Below are 17810 nucleotides of genomic sequence, written 5' to 3' on the forward strand. Positions count from 1 at the left end.
CTAAACTAATATAATCTATACAGTCCACAATTAATTAGTAGCGCCGTGCTTGAGGGTGCTACCCAATTTATACTGGTCTCGGATAGATGTGGACAAGATTGTGAGGGTCGAGGGGCCACCTGTAGTGACCAGAGGTGGTTTAAGTTTTCTCACATGTCTACACGGGGTGACTACGATAAACAATATGGTTGTCTCCCAATGAGATTACTTGTATGTATATAATGTTGAGGTACATACAGATAAGCACCCTATAAAATTTTCCACATCTGCCCGCTGGTCCTTCCTGAACCGGATGCAATCAGTAAAAAATTAATTGAATTAATTACTTAATAATTAAGTGACTGATTGAAGGAAGTGGGTATAGGGTACACAAATTTAATCGGTCGTGTGGTGGAGGATAATTAGCCCAATTAATTACCAGCACATGGGTGGCTAGGATTTATACAAGAGTAAAGTGCAAGAATTACTCTCACAAGGTGTCTACTTAAGTTGTATAATGGGTGATTATTAATTCCCTAACCATGGCTGGGTCTGAGGAAGTTAGTGCGGCTGGCAAGTCCATGGATGCCAAAGCAAAGAAAGCGTCACTACAAGCTCGGAAGGGTCATGTTACTAAATCATACAACAAGTGTATGGAGTTAATGAGACAAGAAACGGTAAACCCTGATGCATTAAAGCTACACCTAGATGCCTTAGGAAATAGACATGAGTCATATAGATTGTGGTTTAAAGACTGTGAAAAAGAGCTGCTAGAGAATTGTGCAGATGATGCTGAAAGGGAGCGGCTGCTGGATCAATATTATGAAGTGCAGGACAACATTGTGTCCTGCAAAACTAAGGCTTTGGAGAAGGTAAAGGGTGTAAACAATGTTGTTGGTCAACCTAGTAAGGAAAGTCAGAGGCGTCTACCAAAACTCCCAGAATTATGTATACCTGTGTTTAATCCGGAGAACACTGGGAGGAGTTTTGGTCTATCTTTAAAGCAGTCGTACATGATAGGAGTGATCTTGCAAGTGTTACCAAATTATGCTATTTAAAGGGACAAGTAAGGGGAGATGCGCATGTTCTCATACAAGCATTCCCAAATGTAGATGACTCCTATAGTGAGGCAGTTGACTTGTTGGAGGTCACTTACGGTAACTTGGAGCAAAGTAGGCTGGATCTAGTAGCTAATTTGGCTAGTTTGAAGACTCCAGATCACAACCGCAACAGCTTACAGCAATTTAGGATCAAACTAGAAAGCACTCTTAAGACCTTGAGTAATAAATATGATCTGGAGGGAGCAGAGTGGTTGTTGAGTGCCTTGATTCAGAATAAATTGAACCACAAGACCGTAGAGTGGTTATCTAACAGATATCACAAGGGTTACTTCAGGTTGGAAGAAATAAGAGTGGGACTGCAAGAGCTAATTGTCCAACTGCAGACCAGCCAACCCATTACCTCTAGGAATACCACGTCTACAGACCCCAGTGCACCTGTCAAGTTCCACAAAGGGAAACCTTATCCTAATATCAATAATCCTAAGTCACCTACTAAACGGGGTTACGTAGGCACGTATCAAGTGACAGGGGCCAGTAATAGTGGTTCTCCACATCCAAGCAAGAGGAGGAAGTACCACAATAAGAGTAGCCCAGTTGATAAGAGGTCAGGCAAAGAAAGGAGAGATTGTATCTTCTGCAACGGTACTCATTTCTCTAAGAACTGTAATGCCTATAATTCATGGGATGTTAAAGTGGAAAGATTGGAAGAGCTTGCTAGATGTATCAGGTGTCTAGGAAATCATAATGTAAGGGATTGCCGTGCTAACTTGCACTATTGTTATCAGTGTAACAAGGGAAGACACCACATAGCTATGTGTAAGGGCGGATCTAATCGTAATGATGGTAACAATAGTACTGATAGTGATAATAACCCGGACACAACAGTAGCCAACGTAAAGATTGCAGCTAACGTCGGTAATGATGGCCTAGCTGAGGTAGCTTTGCCTGTGTTGGATGTGGTGATTAATGATAAACGGCGTAAATCCAAAACTGTAACAGCATTACTGGATCAGGGATCACAACGTACCTTCATAAAACGTAACTGCCTTAATGGGATGAAGGTACAAATGGGAGATCCTGCTATACTCAAGCTATCTGGCTTTCTCTCGAATAAGAAGGCCCAGTCATACGACACTGTTTATGTAACTGTCAGGCTGGGCAATGAGAGAAAACGTATTAATGCCGTAATTGTGGATAGGCTCCCAGAGAAAATATCTACAATAGGGCTTGGTAACGCTACTGAAAGGCTTTCAAGTAAGGTAAATTTGGCACCTTCTGGTATAAATAATGATTCTGTGGGGCCAATAGATATTTTGATAGGTAGTGACCATTATGCCACCTTTGTAAAGGGTATGACAAAGAAATGCGGAGTCACCCTTCTAAGGACCGCAGGAGGTCACGTGATGTATGGCAGGCTTCCTCGTACTGATAATGAATGACTGGAGGAAGCCATAAATACAGTTACGGTGTGTCTTACTCATGAAGTATCACCCCAGTATAAATATACTTCAATAGAGGATGAAGTTGAACCTGTGTATAAATTATGGGAATTGGACAGCATAGGGATCAATGTAAATGAAGAAAGTCCAGATGATTCCTTTACTCAAGAACAATACCAGAAGGATGTTAAATTTGAATCTGGACAATACTGGGTGAGACTTCCGTGGAAGCTGAACCATCCAGACCTACCAACTAATTACCGGATGGCGTATGGACAATTAAAGGCTCAGCTCCACGAATTGAGCAAGACACCAGAACTGTTGACTGCTTACGATGATATAATTAATGAGCAGTTAAATAATAAATTCATAGAGGAGGTACCTCCCGAGCAAGCCCAGATTTATGGTCACTATTTGCCACACCACGGAGTGAAGAAGGATTCTAAGACCACTCCTCTGAGGATTGTGTTTAATTGTAGTGCCAGGAGTAATAAAAGTGTACCTAGTTTGAATGACTGTTTGATGACAGGTCCGTCGTTGACGGAAAAACTGGGAGACATATTATTAAACTTCAGGGTTAAGAATTATGCCTTTACGGCGGACATAAGTAAAGCTTTCCTGAGAGTGGGTCTGCAGGAGGCTGACCGGGATTGCACTAGGTTCTTATGGCCCGAGAATCCTAGTGACCCACTTAGTCCCCTGAAGACTTTTCGCTTCAGGAGTGTATTGTTTGGTGCTACCTCCAGTCCGTTCCTACTCCAGGCAACGATAAATGCACACCTTAAGCGTACGGGTGGTCCACTGAGTGGAGTAATGGGTAAACAATTTTATGTGGACAATTTCCTGGGGGTGACGTCTACTGAAGAGGAACTAATGAGCATATACGCAGGGGCTAATGAAATAATGCAAGGTGCAAATATGCCCCTGAGGGAATGGAACAGTAATTCGTCCAGTTTAAGGGTTCAAATAAATAAAGACAACCCTGGAGTTGAAGTGTCCAAATATAGTAATGTGCTGGGACTGACTTGGGACACAGAGGGAGACTTGTTATCGTTAAAGTCTAATAACTACAGCATGCCCAATAAATTAACCAAGAGAGTCTTACTTGCGGAAGTTTCAAAATGCTTCGATCCACTAGGCTTAGTGTCCCCACTTACCATAAGAGGAAAATTGTTGATACAAGAAGCATGGAAGCTTAAGTGTGCTTGGGATGAAACCCTACCTGAGGAATTTGTTGAAAGGTGGGAAGAACTAATAGGTGAATATGTAAAATTACCAATGTTGGAGTTCCCACGTAATGTGGCCAGTCAAGATGGAGAAAATGTACTCCACATTTTTTGCGATGCTTCGAAATTAGCATATGGAGCAGTCGCTTACCTTCAATGTAATAGTGCCATTTCTCTTGTTATGTCTAAGGCTAAGGTGGCTCCAATCAAATCACGCACCTTACCTCAGTTGGAATTAACGGCCATTTATGTAGGTGTCAAATTAGCCAATTATATAAGAAATAAATTGCGAGAGATAAATATCAGCGACACCGTAATTTGGTCTGATAACGAGGTATCCTTACAATGGATTCGTAATGGTAACAGTAAGATTGTGTATGTACAAAACAGAGTCGCTGAAATCAATCAAATGCAGGAGAAATATAACAGTTTGGGTCAGCATATGTTAACCTTTAATCACATTCCTGGTGACGAGAATCCAGCTGACTTCTTGTCTCGAGGCTTGACTTATGAAAAATTTGTGAGTGCTTTATCGTGGTTTAAAGGGCCAAGTTGGCTGGTGGACAAAATTAACTGGCCGGTGCAAAAGGCACATATTGCTCCTGTCGAAATTACGGTGAGCACCGCTCCAGTCAGTAGTCCCTCCTTAGCCATTGATATGAATAGGTATTCTTCCTTACCTAAGCTGATTAGTGTGACAAGGTTAGTGTTTAAATTTATAAGTAAGATGAATATCTCACATAATTTTCCCCATCCCCTGAAATACTGGCTACAGAGGGTACAAGAAGAAACCTACAGGGATGAGATTAAATTCATGATGGACGGAAAAATTGTGAAAGGCTCAATAATAGAAAAGCTGGGGCTGTATTTAGAGGATGATGTAATTAGGTGCAGAGGCAGGTTACAAAATGCTGAATTGGGGGAATATGCTAAGCACCCTATCTTGCTGCCCAAAACTCATCACCTGACAACCTTGATTGTCTTTAATGCCCATAATAACGTGATGCACGGTGGGGTACAGGATACCTTAAACTGTATTCGGGAAACCTTCTGGATTCCACAAGGACGGCAAAGTGTAAAAAGGGTTATCAAGTCGTGTGTAATATGTCGCCGGGTGGATGCCAGAACCTACATGTACCCAGGTCCTCCACCATTGCCCAAGGAACGCGTGCAGTTGGTAAAACCATTTGATGTGACCGGAGTGGACTATAGTGGGCCAATCATTTTAACAGGTACTTCAGATGGTGTCCCCTTGAAGGTGTATGTATGTCTATTTACTTGTACAGCTACTAGGGCTGTTCATCTAGAAGTGGCTCAGGACTTGTCTGCAGAACAGTTCATACAGCTGTTCCGGAAATTTGCAGCTAGACGATCCTGTCCAAGATTGATGATCTCAGATAATGCCACCAATTTTGTAGCGGGTGCTCAACACTTGATGAAATTAAATAAGAGTGATGATGTACAGTCTTTGTTGACCCAGCGAGGGTGTGTCTGGAAATTTATTACTCCCAGAGCCCCTTGGCAGGGAGGACTGTACGAAAGAATGATAGGTACAGTGAAAAGATGTCTTCGTAAGGTGCTACACAGGAAGAGAATTGATTTGGAGGAATTCCGTGCAGTGTTGGTGGAGGCAGAGAATCGGGTGAACAATCGCCCTCTGTCATACATGAGCGACACTCCTGACGCGGAGATACTGACTCCCTCTCACCTAATATGTGGACAAAGGTTAGAAGCTGCACCTATCTATAGAGATAATCCCGAGGGAAGTGATGAGGATTACAATAACGTGACTGTGTTGAGTGATAAGTTCAAGATGTTAAATAAGGTAATTATTCATTGGTCTGATGTGTGGCGTAAAGAATATCTTCTTACACTACGTGAACACTTTTATGGTGCGCCAGAGGCAGTAAACCGACAGAACATTCAACCAGGTGACATTGTGTTAATTGATACTGAACAACATCGAACATTGTGGCCTCTGGGCAAGGTAGTTACATTATACCCAGATGCACAAGGTGTTGTCAGAAACGTCAAAGTGTTGTGTCGTGGTCAGGAAAGTTTGCGTACCATTAATAAATTAATTCCCTTAGAATTAAATGGTGTTCAATCCAGTGCAGATGGAAATCTAAGGGAAAGTGACACGAGTGATATTGAAGACACTGACCGGGTAATGCAAGAAGAAACTGTAGTAAGACCCACTAGGAAAACAGCAGCGCAATCTAGAGAGGGCTGGAATCGTCTCCTGGAGGAAGACGCAATTTAAGTCGTCTAACAACGACTTCCGCCCGGCCGCAGTGTGGAAATTATTTAATTTCCGAAGCTATAGTGCCTAATAAGTGTTTAATGTGTTGATTTGGGTCAAAATGTATTTGCATTTTTAATGGAACCAGCTGGGTTCCCGCTGCGCCTGCGCAGATGTGCAGGGGGGTGGGGGGTCGAGCTGGGGCACGGGGTGGTGGGAGTGTTTTGAATGGGTGAGGAGGCTGAGAAAACCGGGAATGAGGAAACTGGCGTTCACGGCGGCCTAAGGATCAATATAGGCCTCAATTCATAATAGGAAGTGTCGTGACTGTCCCTAGTGAAGAGTGAGGGAACGTGATTTACGGGACCACCGTAAAAGGGTGGTAAAATTAGTGAATAATGTTCGACCGGGTGTGACAGGTGCACGGCCATGGTGTGTGTCCAGGGGAAATACCCGTGTGTTAATCCTCGCTCATCGGCCTCAGATCTTAATGGAGTGACCTCTAATGTGTATAATAGTTATGAGACATTAAATCGTCTTGTGAATGGTAATGTAATCAGTGATAATAACATTGAGTTAAGAGAATGCGGGATGTGAAATAGATCGCCCTGCTCCGAGTGAACGTGTGACTCTCGTACCGAGGATAATGAAGCTTTATGGAATCACGACTTCTAAACCGGGACAAACCAACGGATACCTCGTCCTGCCAGAATAAGAACCGTGTCGGTGTAGCAGGACATCGAAATGAGATGGGGAATGGAGGAAATAAGGAGTATCAATCACCCACAGTTAAGTAACCCTTCTAGTTATAGCAGACTGATGCTGGCCAGTTAGGTATGTTGTAATTGGATAGGTTATGAGTGATCCAGCTACATCAAGTGACCACCAGAGAACATCTGGTAAGTGGTGGGATTATGTACAAATGTTTTTCCTTGATGGATGTATCCATGTGTATCCTACCCCCCCCCCCCCTTCATTCAGCTAAACTAATATAATCTATACAGTCCACAATTAATTAGTAGCGCCGTGCTTGAGGGTGCTACCCAATTTATACTGGTCTCGGATAGATGTGGACAAGATTGTGAGGGTCGAGGGGCCACCTGTAGTGACCAGAGGTGGTTAAGTTTTCTCACATGTCTACACGGGGTGACTACGGTAAACAATATGGTTGTCTCCCAATGAGATTACTTGTATGTATATAATGTTGAGGTACATACAGATAAGCACCCTATAAAATTTTCCACAATAATAATAATAATAATAATAATAATAATAATAATAATAATAATACAATCCTCAAAATTCACACAGACTCTATGTATCCTACGGACGTCTGGATTTCAAGGAGTTGCCTTTATTTTTTCAAGAATTTCCCGTGGACACTCATGTAAAGACTTACTGACCGGAAAACACAAAGCCAAGAGCTTCAAATAATCTTTTCAGTTTAGTTCAGTCATCTGGTCTATTCTATTCTATTCTATTTGCTTCGCCGGTATGGTATCCCGACCCGGGTCTCTTCCATTTTGGTGACCCGGCATTGGCTCCCCAGGTAGGGAAGTGTCGTTTATCTTTACTTGTACCTGCATGGCAGGTCTTCAGCAGGAAGGGGGGGTACCTCACCGGCTCTATGGCCAGATGACGTACGAACGTTAGTGTGCACTTACAACGGCTGGTGTGCAGTGCAATGGAGGCCCAAAGCAGGCCCTCGCAGCAACTTCAGAGGAGGGGGGGCGGATGACGTGCAATGACTGGAAGTAAGGTTTCCAAGTCCCTGACGAGCTAAGTACACAAGATGTGCTGCCTCATCCTCTCAGGCCTGCCCCACTGGGGTCATTGGGAAGTGTCTACAGTGAAGGGGCATCGTAGCCGGGCAGTCTAACAGGTAGTGCACCAAGGGCTTTGGAACCATTTGGTCACAATGGGCACAGAGCTCCTCTCGTGCCCGTTCAACAGTCCACGCAGTGGTGGGATACCCTAAGCGTAGGCGGTGGATATGCACCTTCAGTTCTCTAGACTGTGTCCGAATACTTGGAGGGGGCGCCCTGTGGGTCGCCCTGACATACCAACAGAGACTCCGTGAATCCCCAGGGTCAGGGAATGGGCGCCTGGCCGCACCGGCAGCCCACAGTGCAATCTGGCTGAGGCTGATGGAGATTGCAGCACGTGGCTGTGCCTCGAGGGTTGCAGTCCTAGCAGCCTCATCTGCAGCATCATTGCCAGGGATACCCACATGGCTCAGGATCCAGTTGATGGTAGCTCTGCGACCCTGGGCCATGAGAGTCTGCAGGTCACCCCGGATGGATGTGATTAAGTGTATGTTGTCCTTTGGCTCTCTGTGCGTAAGCGCTTGGATCGCTGCCTTGGAATCAACGTGGATGATGGGGATATGCTGATGGTCTGCAAGAGCATGCTGCAGAGCTTGTTGGATGGCAAAGAGCTCGGCCTGGAGGATGGTGCAATGGTCTGGGAAGCGCCAACCTGCTGTCAGATTGCTGTGGAATATCCCAGCAGCTGTGCGGCCTGCCATTGGGTCTCTGGAGCCATCGGTGTAATATGGCACACACCCTGGGCCTTCCACACCCACAATGCTAGCCGAGGCAAGTCGTTGCAGAATGTCCTGGGTGCAATGCCTCTTGCTGTCTGGTAGGGTTGTCCAGTGCACCGCAAACAGCTCTGGTGCCCAAGGGGGTGGCACCGTGTAGTTCGCTGCCAGTCTGTCGCAGCCTCCTGCCTGGAGCAATGTCATGGGCAGGAGCTTCCGTGTGGCATCTGCTACCGACCACATCCATCAGCGGCCGGGATGCAGTGGAATGACCTGTCCCTGGCGGACTTGTAAATCTCTCATCAGTTTGTCAGCCCCTGGGAGTCAGAGATACTTTGTAGCTACCAGTTGGATCCTGTCTTCAAGAGGCTGTAGCTGCACCTCAAGGTTCAGAGCCAGTTCATTGGCCCACCTAGGAGCCCCCAGCATGGCCCGTACAGCTGTGTTCTGGATGACACAGAGGGATTTGATGTTTGTGGGTCTGGCGTGAACCAGAGCAAGTGCCCCATAGTCAACGAGGGAGCGTATTGCCTGGATGTAGAACAACCTCTTGACCTCGAGGCTGGCCCCCAACCCTAGGGTTGGCCATGGCACTCAATGCCCTGACCCTCTGCAGAGCCCTCTCTTTAATGTGGTGCACATGTTTCTGGAAGGTGAGGCGCCTGTCAATGTAGATGCCAAGGTACCTATAACTGTGAACCTACTCCAGGTCGATGCCCAGGACCCACAGCCTCTGACCGGGTACCCTGGTGTGAAGGATCATGGCTTTGGATTTTGCCGCAGATATCTTGAGCCCCAAGTGACGGCAAGTGGAAGCCAACAGATCGAGATCCTCCTGGGTACACTGCAAAAGCCAGCGCTTCCTAGGTACGACAAGTGCCAGGTCATCGGCATAGCTGAGGAGGAAGGTGCCTCTGGAGAAAGGCAGGCACACCAGCTGGTGCATCAGTACATTGAACGGGGTGGGACTAAGCACCCCGCCCTATGGAGTGCCGTTCTCCAGGGTCTTGAGAGAAGAGGCATGCCCCTGGAAACGTACCCGGGCCCGCCTGTCCTGGAGATAGGAATGAAGCCATGAAAGCAGCCTGCCTTTAACCTCCCTGTGGGCCAAGAGTGAGAGGATGGCAGGTGCACTGGCTAGCTCAAAAGCTGCCTCGAGGTCAAGAAAGACAACAATGTGGGCTTGGGCGTCCGACCCAATGCCGGCCAGTAGAGTGGTAAGGCTTTCGAAAGTGCCCACTCCTCTGGTGAAGCCATAGAGGTGTTTATGAGGAGGGCAAAGCTTCCACCTCAGGCACTCCAACACCATCCTTTCAGACACCTTCGAGATGCAACTGGTGAGGGAGATGGGTCTCACACTGCCAGGATCTCCAGGCTTAGGAATTGGTATGATGTCAGCCTCCTTCCATACGACAGGGAGTTTGCCAGCTCGCCAAGTCCGGTTGACGACCCCCAGGACAGCTGAATGTCCAGAATGGCCAGACCGAGTGATCATGCCATAGGTGATACCATCATGCCCCGGTGCAGTGTCCCGATGAGATGTGAAGGCTGCCTGGAGCTCCAGGTCAGTGAAGTCTTCATCCGTGATGTCCTTAGCCTGGCATGCCGCTTGGATCACCATCATCCTTCTAGGAAGGAGGGTGGCTTGGAGGTCCTGGAGATCCTGAGGCAGTTGAGCCATGGCCGCTCTGGAGGTGAAAAGGTCCACCAGACGTTCTGCCTCCGTTGCGGGGTCTGGGTGCAACCGAGCCACACTGCGACACTGCCCAGTGGCCAATCGTAACTTGGTCCAAATCTCAGATAAGGTGGAGTAGCTGAAGGAGGCACACCACTCGAACTATTTAGCCTGCTGGACCCTGTGTGAGACATGGCATGCATGCCGCACCACTTCCCTGAGCAGACACATGGACTCAACCGTGGGATTACGCCTGTGCATCTTGCGTACGACATTGATGCGGTGGTTCTGCTCCCATCAGTCACGTTTATATGACCCTCCGCCTGTAATCTTAGGTATGGCTGCCTCAGCTGCACATGTGAAGGCCACCTGCAAGCTTTGAGCCGCCTCATCTGGGTCTTCCGGAAGAGGAGACTCTGCCCACCAGCACTCAATGACCTCCTGGAAGCACTGCCAGTCGGCCTTTTTTAGATTCCATCTGGGGGTAGGTGTGAGGAGCGGGCACCACTGGACCATCAGCGTGGTGGCCACTGCAAAGTGATCACTGGTGAGACAGGGGTGGACCTCCTATCTCGCACTCAAGAGCAACCGCCTAGAGATGAGTGTGACGTCCAAGCGGCCACTGTAGTGATGTGTTGTCTCACCATTATTGGGGAGCACAATCTCAGGGACCTCCTCCAGCACAGCCACAAGGTGCCTCCCAGCTGCGTTGGTAGGAGAGACAGAAGAAAGTATTGGGTGGTGGGCATTGACATCCCCAGCCACAACAAGACCCTCCCGTGGGGCGAGTGCTGCCACCTCTGAAATGTCAAGGGTGTACCGAGAGCTTCTGTAAATATTGTAAACAACGAGAGGTCCATCCTGTAGGTGTAGGGTGACAGCCTGAACCTCTATGCCCTCCCCACCGATGATGGGGTTATTGGAGATTGAATATGGGATAGTGGTCCTGACGTAGATCACCGTGCCCCTGCCAGTCCCTTCCAGGCGCTGAAGGTAGGCCGAGAATCCCGGGATACATGGCTGCATTTGATGTAACGAATTGGTAAGTGTCTCCTGGAACAGGAAGACATCAACCTCATCCTGAACCACAGCTTCAATCGCTAAGTGAATTTTCCGCTGCAGCCCGCAAATGTTCCACTGGAGGATCTTCAAGGGCCGCAGAGGTGGCCCTCTGATTCCATCTCTGCCTGGGACTCGTTGTCCGTTGTTGGCGACTCCGGGGCCTCCTCCATCATGGACTGGAAGGACTCCTGGATGATGGCCTGAAGTTCCATTGAGTCCTTCCTGTCCAGTAGGACCACGCCCAGCATCCATGACAGGAGCTGTCTGCAGGCGCCCCTGTCCTCCGCCGATGGCAGCAGGCGACATAGGAGTGCTGAGATGACCCCGATGGTTTTCTTCAGTCGATCGGGAAATGATTCGACCATTACCTCCTCAGGCATTGAGCTGGATGACCTGTCAAGTCGGTGCTGGGTCACTTGGTAAGTCTGGCTGGCTGTTGACACTGCAGCAGCATAAGCTGGGTGCACCCTGGGCCCGGCCTGAGTGGCCATGGGCTTCTGGATTCCCTGGCGGGGAACCTCTGTCTGACTCTGGCCACTCATAGTAGGGGCCTGCCCTTGGGAAGAGGCCTGCTGGCGGTATGGCAAGAAATGTTGGTGCCCAGCTGGGACCTGCTGGGCAGTGTGCCTGGCCTGTGGCTGTTTTTCCCATTGATTCTGTCTTCTTGGCCACCTTACCATCTGACCCCGTAGTTGACCGCGCTGCTGCAAGCCAGTGCGTGCCCCCTGATGCAACTGCCAGGAGCCCAGTGCCGGGAACTCGCTGGTATTGCCCTCCTGCGGTATCTGGGGATCCACGGTCAGAGCCCATACCGACTGTTGCTGGGTGGTTCCAAGGCTGGGTGGCGTCGGGGCTGTCGGGTCGTTCCGATGACGAACCTGCTCCCAGTGTTGCGCCATCACAGGACAGTTCCGGTTCCAGGCATGGTGCCTCTTTGAGCAGTTGGCACACTTGGGCTCCGGCCGAAGGGCTTTGCCGGTTGGCTGTTTGAGGATGGCAATGCAGTCCTTCGAGTCATGTGCCTTGCTGCACACACCACACTTCTTCTCTCGCTGGCAGGTGGCTGCAATATGATTGAACCCCTGACAGATGAAGCACTGTACTGGACCTGACAGGTATGGTCAGGTCTTGAATCTTCCCCAGACCCCAAGGTCCAGGTGCGTGGGAAGTGGATCTTTATGGTGGATCAGCACCTGGCGGGTGGGCACCTTGTTCACTGTTGCAATGAGTCGCTCTGCTTCTCCGAAGCAACCAGTTCCACCATGCTGGGATGGGTCACAACCAGCCCCTTCAATTCCTCGTAAGAATCCTCGTCCCGAGGAATGACCAAAACCTCGTTCCTGAGAGTGAACTCGCAGTGGAACTTGAGGTGGGATAGACCTTCCAGATACCTTACAAACCCGTAATCCAGAACCTTGAATTTGTTGAAGGCCCTGGTTGCTTGTGCCCGAGCTGAGCGGGAATTCCTCCGTCCACGTGGAGTCAGCCAGTCCCCGTCCACTGTGGAGGCCAGCGTAACTGGTGTAGAGACCTGGGATGGCTCTATCCTTCCCAGTTGTGGAGCTACAGCCTCCTGGCTTCCTTCCACAATCCCTATGGCCATCTGGGGGTGCAAGTCTCCTTGGGTAGCGGCTGCCGACGGATCTAGTGGCAGATTGGCAGATACAATAGTCTCTACTGCATCCTTGGCCTTCTTGGTGAGGGCTCCCACCTGCCCCACGTCGTCCTCCAACTCGTCCCCGCATTCCAATGAACGTTTAGACCGCTCTCCTGGGTCTGTCATGGTGACTGTAGGTGTGGGGACAGAGCCAGAAGCAGAGCTGCTGCCTGTGACCTCACAGCCGCCCACACTGGGTGCAGAGCTGTGAGGCTCAGTGCCCCAGTCAGGGCCCGTAGCCACCCACACGTGGCTCACTGCCCTGAAACACTGAACACAGTCCAAGGACCACCAGAAACGTCGCCAATCTGTGCATAAACTAATACAGATATATATTCCAAGCGAACACAACACACTCTGTCCTACGATCTTTCCACACCGGTGTTCCGTATCAAATCTCGATGATGATCACGTAATGTGTCCGTCCAATCGATGCTTGTTGTGACCTGTGACAGTCATCTGGTCAATTATATTATCCTAATATACTCGTAATTTCAATTAATTTATTGTATTTTAATTTTTAAGGTGCTATTCTTAGGTGCTAAAGTAGAATAAGTTCACAATTTTGCCATTATATTCCAAAGCTCATTTATTTGATTACCACTTTATTGTTCACCACAACCTACATTAGTCCCTTTTATATTATAATTTTATACTATAATTCTAACTTTAAAAAATTACCTTTATAGTACTACCTACTATCATACTCCCAAGCTCCACTATTTGATCATCACTTTATTTGTATTAGTCCCTTAGCTCATTATTTTACATTTGTTAAATAATCCAGTTGCTATTTTTTAGCTTAAGACTATTTACTTTGTTTTATACTTAATTCAAACTATAGATTCACTACAAATCTTATGATTACAAGCATTGATCCTGATACCAACCTCTTATTTAATGACTTAAATGAATCAAACAGTTACTGTAATTACTACACTGCAGAACAATCAAAGGCACTTCTCAGTGCCAACAACAACATAACTATCTTTAACTACAATATCAGATCTCTAAGCAAGCATTACGATGACCTCATAGCATTACTAAATTCCTTACATGCCAATATGTCCATCATTACACTAACTGAAACCTGGCTAAAGCCTGATAGTACAGATGTCTATGCCATTCCTGGTTACACAGCCATACACAACTGTAGGCCAGACCAACAAAGGGGTGGCACAGCCATATACTACTCAGACCAACTAGAATGTATCACTAATACTTGCACAAGGGATGAACATGGGGAATATATAATAGCTAAATTCAAATCCAAGTACCTACAAAAACCTCTCACATTGATAAACATCTACAGAGTTCCACAGTCAAACATTAGCCAATTTAGTCAAAATCTAGGAAGTATGATAACTGATGCACGCATGAACAAAGATCACTTACTACTCTCAGGTGACTTCAATATAAATCTCCTGCAAGACCAGGACCCACACGTTACTGAATTCACAAACACAATGAGTAACTGTATGTTACTACCAACAGTAACAAAACCTACAAGAGTTACAGAGACTAGTGTTTCCCTACTTGACCACATCTGGACCAACACCATATCCCCTTTAAAATCAGGCATAATTACAGATAATACCACAGACCACTACCCTACTTTCCTCATAACAACTCTTGGTAAACTACCCCAAGACACTACTAAAGTCACCTTCAGACTTCACAATGAGGCAGCCATTAATAACTTCACAACAGCAATAGCAAACATTGATTGGCACACTGAGCTAGAAACCTATACAGATATTGACGAATGTATTAATACTTTTCTAAAAAAAAAACCCAATACCTCTATAACAAGCACTGCCCTAAAAAAACTAAACAGATGACAGCAAAGAGACTGAACAGTCCCTGGCTAACACCCAGCATTCTCAAATCCATAAATACAAAACACCGATATGAAAAACAGTACAGAATGGGTCACATAACCAGAGACCAAACAAAACGTTACTCGTCAATCCTAACCAGCCTGATAAGAAGGGCAAAAAAATTGTATTATGAGAACAGATTATCCAACTTACGACGTGATATAAAAAAGACCTGGAAAACCCTATCAGAAATTCTGGGAACAAAAAAGATATCACGAAATAGCGAAATAAAATTAGCAAAATCAGATGAACCCCAACTCCCACCAACAGAAACAGCAAACAGACTCAATGATTTCTTCTCCACTATAGGACAAAACCTTGCCAATAAAATCCCAAGCTCAGATACCCCACCAAATGACTACCTCACCGGCAACTACCCGAACACACTGTTCCTAGCTCCGACTAACCCATACGAAGTCTCCCTTATTATCAACACACTAAAAAACAAGGCAGGAGATTTAAATACCTTACCACCCTTTATATACAAAAAAGTGTCACAAGTGCTATCACCAATCATTGCAACACTTTTTAACAAATCCATTGAATCCTCCACCTTCCCTACAGTACTCAAAATAGCAAGGGTCACCCCGATCCACAAAGGAGGAGACCAAACAGAGTTGAATAACTATAGGCCAATATCCAACTTACACCCTCTCTCAAAAATCTTCGAAAAATTAATTCATAAACGAATCTACTCCTACCTTATCTCCCAAAACATACTCAACCCCTGCCAATTTGGATTCAGGCCTAATAAAAATACTAATGATGCTATTATACACATGCTAGAACATATATACACTGCAATAGAGAAAAAAGAAGTCCCACTGGGGATCTTCATTGACTTACGTAAAGCTTTTGATACAGTTGACCATGACTTGCTCCACGTAAAATTGTCACACTATGGTATAAGAGGGCACTCCCTCAACTACCTCAAGTCATACCTCAGCAACAGAAGCCAATATGTGTACGCAAATGGGGCAAACTCTTCTGCGCAACCAATTACAGTTGGTGTCCCACAGGGAAGTGTCCTTGGCCCTCTTCTCTTTCTCCTATACATAAATGACCTTCCAAATGCTTCGCAATTACTCAAACCCACACTATTTGCAGATGACACTACATACGTCTTCTCTCACCCGAGCCCAGTCACGCTAGCCAATACTGTAAATACCGAATTACAGAAAATATCTACCTGGATGAGGACTAACAAACTTACACTAAACATTGACAAAACCTACTTCATTCAGTTTGGTAACAGAGCTACAGATGTCCCTCTTAACATAACGATAAACGGATCACCTATCACAAAACTAACAGAGGGAAAATTCTTAGGAATCCACCTTGATAATAGACTCAAATTTCATACACATATACAACAAATTTCTAAGAAAATTTCCAAGACTGTAGGCATACTATCGAAGATACGGTACTATGTTCCACAGTCAGCCCTCCTGGCCCTATATCACTCTCTTATTTACCCCTATCTCACCTATGGAATTTGTGCATGGGGCTCAACAACAATTAACCATCTCAGACCACTAATTACTCAACAAAAGGCTGCAGTTAGAATGATAACAAATTCTCACTACAGGCAGCACACTCCACCAATATTCAATACACTAAACCTACTCACCATACAAAACATCCATACTTATTACTGCACCTATTACATACATAGAACACTTAACTCTGATATTAACCCTCCCCTCAAACATCTCCTTGCCAACCTCAACAGAACACATGACCATAACACAAGGCACAGATCACTCTTTGATGTTCCTCGTGTCCATCTCACACTATGTAAAAACTCAATGCACATAAAAGGCCCTAAAATCTGGAATTCATTACCTGTAAATATAAAAGAAACACTACCTGTTTATAAATTCAAGTCTCTTCTCAAAGATCACTTACTCACCCAAAACCAAATAAATACTGAATAACTGAACCTTATAAATTGTATATCTTAAATGTTTCTCACAATTATATCACATAAATGTTAAACCTAAAACCGAATCTAACTTTATTATTTTTTAAATACACTACCTAACAGAATCACTACCTAACTGAATGCAACCATATGACCTGTCTTTGTAATACTCACTTGTGCTTTATAGTAATCTGTTTACATTAATGTTTTATCACTGATTTCATCATTGCTTAGTTAATCTTAAGTTAATTTTAAGCCAGCCCGTAATGCTATGCATAGTATAAGTGGCTTTGGCATGCTGCTCTTATCTGTATTTTTTTTGTACCTCTGTATGTGTGCTCAAATTGGAAATAAAAATAAAAAAAAAAATATATTTCCCATTGTGACCGAATTAGCAGGGGTGTCACTAGCACTCGTACGTTGGTTTGCGTGCAGCCAGCAGCAACAGCCTGGTTGATCAGGCGCTGATCCACCAGGAGGCCTGGTCACAGACCGGGCCGCGGGGACGTTGACCCCCGAAACTCTCTCCAGGTAAACTCCAGGTATGACTGAATTAGCATATATTTCCTATTGGAACTGAATGCAAAATATATCTTATTATGACTGTATGTAAACTTATTGTCAGCGTGTCGGATTTACACCAGGTTTGCTAAAGTGTGGTTTAAAATACAGACACCTGTGAAATAAGATACTTGCTCAATATTAGGATACCTTAATGAGGAAACGATGCTCCACGAAACATGGCGAAACGTTTTCCTATTCAAATGTCCTAGTGCTGCGCTTGTGTCATATTTCAAATAATATTAACTTTCATAAAATGCAGATATATATATATATATGTATATATATATATATATATATATATATATATATATATATATATATATATATATATATATATATATATATATATATATATATATATATATATATATATTTCACATCGGCAGTCTCCCGCCGAGGCAGAATGACTCGAAAACGAAGAAAACTCTCACAGTCGTTTATTCAGTCACTGTCTTGCCAGAAGCTTGCTGACATCACAGTTTTAATGACCCTCCAATCAGCAACATTCCCACCCCTCCTTCAGAGTACAGGCCCTGTACTTCCCACCTCCAGAACTCAA

The sequence above is a fragment of the Cherax quadricarinatus genome, chromosome 15 (genome assembly GCF_038502225.1).
Source record: "Cherax quadricarinatus isolate ZL_2023a chromosome 15, ASM3850222v1, whole genome shotgun sequence".
Classification (NCBI taxonomy): domain Eukaryota; kingdom Metazoa; phylum Arthropoda; class Malacostraca; order Decapoda; family Parastacidae; genus Cherax; species Cherax quadricarinatus.